Source organism: Simochromis diagramma, unplaced genomic scaffold, assembly GCF_900408965.1.
Source record: "Simochromis diagramma unplaced genomic scaffold, fSimDia1.1 OVJJ01000165.1, whole genome shotgun sequence".
NCBI classification, from domain to species: domain Eukaryota; kingdom Metazoa; phylum Chordata; class Actinopteri; order Cichliformes; family Cichlidae; genus Simochromis; species Simochromis diagramma.
In genome coordinates, this window is record NW_024387467.1 from 1,422,574 (window position 1) to 1,426,475 (window position 3,902).

Genomic DNA, 3,902 nt, shown 5'->3' on the forward strand with positions numbered 1-3,902 from the left:
ACCTCCTCCAGCTTATCCGGGGGAACACTGAGGCGTTCCCAGGCCAGCCGAGAGATATAATCTCTCCAGTGTGTCCTGGGTCTGTCCCGGGGCCTCCTCCCAATGGGACATGCCCGAAACACCTCGCCCGGGAGGCGCCCAGGAGGCATCCTGGTCAGATGCCCGAAACACCTCAATGGGCTCCTTTCGATCCATATACATGTTTATCGTTAATCTATGTACATGTACTTTAATCTGAGTGATTGGAGCAGCCACATGCAGAACAACAAACAACAGTGGACACTGTGTACAACTATAATGCAGAAAGGACACAGAAATGATCTGACATGCGATTTTTTTTTTACCTAGTTTGCTACAATTTTACATGATAAAACTAACTGCCAGGTAAAAGATAACAGACATGAATCAAATGTGTTTAAAAACAAAAACGTGTTAAACATATTCATGAAAAGCACTGAAGTGTCTTATGATGCTCGTTAAAAACATGCCTGGTTACACATGCATATATGTTTTGTCAATACAACCTGAAACCTGTTAATGTGTAAAATAAATAAATAATAAATGAATTAAATTAAATGCATTTATCGTCAGCTCTGGACATTGTTTCTTAGTTCAGCTAGCAGCTTATGTGGCGTGTGCACAGCTACAGTTTCAGGGGTGACACAGTGGCTCACCCAGTGGGAAATTAGTGATTTATTTTCTTCCATCGTTAATTAATTCCAACCATTCAGCTGTTGTAAACTGACTTGGATTCCCGTTGACAGAAAATGTTTTTGGGAATAAAATTTGATTCTTATTGGCCTGAGCACTTATAAACTGGCCTACTCTACAACAATGGATCACACAACAGTGCTGAATACTTTTCACTACAGCAGATGTCTTTGGAAAGTGCTGTAACTACATTTAAGGACATAATTCCTCCACTGCTAATTTCATCAATACCATGTGCAACACAGCCCAGAGCAGCTACTGTGTACAGTCAGTTATCTTAGTAATTGTGTAACATCCTCACACTGTATGACTCTGGATACTGAGGCTCCTCTGAAAAAGAAAGCATCAAATCGAAGTACTTGACTCCCATAACACTCACGTGTGCACCTTAAAGCACATAACCTATAAGCTTGGACGGAAATGCCATCTCACTAATTTAGAAGATCTTTATTTAGTCTGGAAAATGACTTTTTTTCTCTCTAGAATAGAATAGAATAGAATAGAACAGAATAGAACAGAATCGAGGACAGAGGCTATAAAAACGTTCTATAAAAGCTAGCTAGCTTACTATTGATCAGTGATTGAAGACACTAAGAACAATCACAGGTCTTTCTTCAGCGCTGTAGGCAGGTTAACAAAGAGTCAGAGTTTTGTTGAGGCAATTATTCCTTTAACCTTAACTAATGATCTGTAGCGAACTGATTCCTAACAGCTCAGTTCCTTGGACTTGTCAGCTTGCCATCACGTTTATCGACTCCACTTGAGCTCCAATCAGCTGATTTCAGTTCAAGTGGCAAGGGAGGAAATCGAGGTGCAGTCTACAGCGTGAATATGGGCGATCGTGGCTCCAGAGTTGGGAGTTTCGTCTTGTAATCGGAAGGTTGGTGGTTCGAGCCCCGGATCGGACAGTCCTGGTCGTTGTGTCCTTGGGGAAGACACTTCACCTACCACCTACTGGTGTTGGCCAAAGGGGCCGATGGCGCGATATGGCAGCCTCGCTTCTGTCAGTCTGCCCCAGGGCAGCTGTGGCTACGCCTGTAGCTGCCTCCACCAGTGTGTGAGAGTGAATGAATAGTGGAATTGTAAAGCGCTTTGGGGGCCCCGAAAAGCGCTATATAAATCCAATCCATTATTATTATTATTATATGGCATCTAAGACAGAAACAACTGCAATATGCTTCTCTCTGCAAGCAGCTGCACAGATAGCATGCTAACGCTAAGCTAGCCAGGAACCCAAAGTGACCTTTGAGCAGTGATAATATAAAGCGCTATATAAATGCAATCCGTTATCATTATTATTATTATTATAAGCAGTCAGGCTGCAGCCTCAGTTTGCACCTGTTGATGTTTTTAAAGCAGAATCACTGTGGCGATCACTTTACAGTTTCTTTGTGCAGCTGGCTTTGTGTTCATGTTTCCATTATCTAATGTTAACACTTACACAAGTGTAGTTCATTGCTTTCTTTATACTATATTTGACCATTTTTATGACCCTGACCTCCTTTGAGCCTAAATGCACTAGTAGAAAGGTCATTCAAACCATAAAATAACAGGAAACCTTCCTATTGGGACCAGTAGTTGTGGCATCACCTGATGTAGGAGGTCAGTGACACACATTAAGTCACATGAAGTGACGACCACGACCCTAGTCCCGCCTCTAATCAATTCTATCAGAATATGTAATATTGTTTGTATTTCTTTCCAAAAATGTCAGTTTCTCCAAAACAGATTAGGACTGGAATGATCGCCTATGATGACTTTGACGTCAGCAGGTCAGTTACATGCTGCGTTATGTCTCCTCTGTTCTCTCTTTCCTGCAGTTTGCTTTGTGACTTCAGGGCGTCGTAACACCTGATCTGCTCTGTGGTTGTTTTTCACTGTTTTTCTTGTTTGCTGCTACGGTTCCCAACAAAGCGTTATGGAAGATGTTCATTGCTTTCTGTCTGCTTATCCTTAAAGGTAGCAGAAGTATGAGATCAGCATTCTCATTTCTGTTTGTCAGTCTCGTTGTCATTTGTATGTATCTTGTAATCCTGTTTGGATGCTTAAACATTCTCCGTTCTTTTCACTGATTTCCTCTTTTTCGCCCCACCTCCCCGTCTTAGCCTCTTAAGGTTTCTTTCCTTCCTGTCAAACAAAGAGATTGTCCTTGAAAACATAATCTTAGTCCTTATTTTAGGAGTCATTGTGGATTATTTTTTGGATTATTGTGTGGATCAGATTAGACAATCTCCATGACACCAAATTTGTACTGTGGGACATTAAAATGTTTCACTGTATCACTGAATGAAGTTGTAGCAGTTAGACTTCATTAAACAATGTGATACACATAGTGCACTTTGTGCGTTTCATATTGTTTGTGGAAACTTTACACAGAAAATGTGTATTTCACTTGAAGCAACCGTAAGTGATTGTGCATGAGAGAGTGGAGATGGCAGTGGGCGTTTTTGAATTTGCACAACATCTCTTGCACAGTGTGAGAGTTCAGAAGAGCCCCCCCTCCCTCTCAAACACAGAGATTGGCTTTGGTTAACAGAACTTGTTCAGGAAGAATAAATTGAAACTTTTGATGTGTTAAACATGAAAGGCAACACGTTATTTTTGCCCTGAAATGGACCGTGTGGAGCGTGTTTTTAAAGGAACTGGAATGAGATGATAACCTGCTGTGTGGGGAGCATCAGAAATGTTTTATGCTTATATGTCTGTTAGAAATGCGTCCTTTTGATTGCACACATCTGTTGGAGACATTTATTCCGTCTTTTCATTCAGTTCATTTAGTGTTTTATGATGGTGTAGACAACCATAATTAATGATAATATCTAGCTCTAGCTCGTAATGTGGGAAAGCAATAGTTCAGCCCTCCACACACCGTGCTTTTACTGATGATATGACAGGCGGCGCTGCTTTGGTGCTAACACCATGTCTGTATTTACTGAACTGCGCACAAGGACACAGCAACACAAAGAGATTTGATAATGAATCCTTGGCTCTTAATGAGTGGGAAGACCTTGAAATAGAAATATAATTTGACGGCGTGTGCGCTGCCTACTGACGTCCTCTGCCATCCTGTTTATCTGTTTATCTGTTCCAGCGTCTGTTATGCAGTTATACAAAACACGAAATAAGCAAAACTGGAGCCTTATGACTGATCCCAGAGAGAGACCTCAGAGGCAGGCGAGGGGATAAACAAT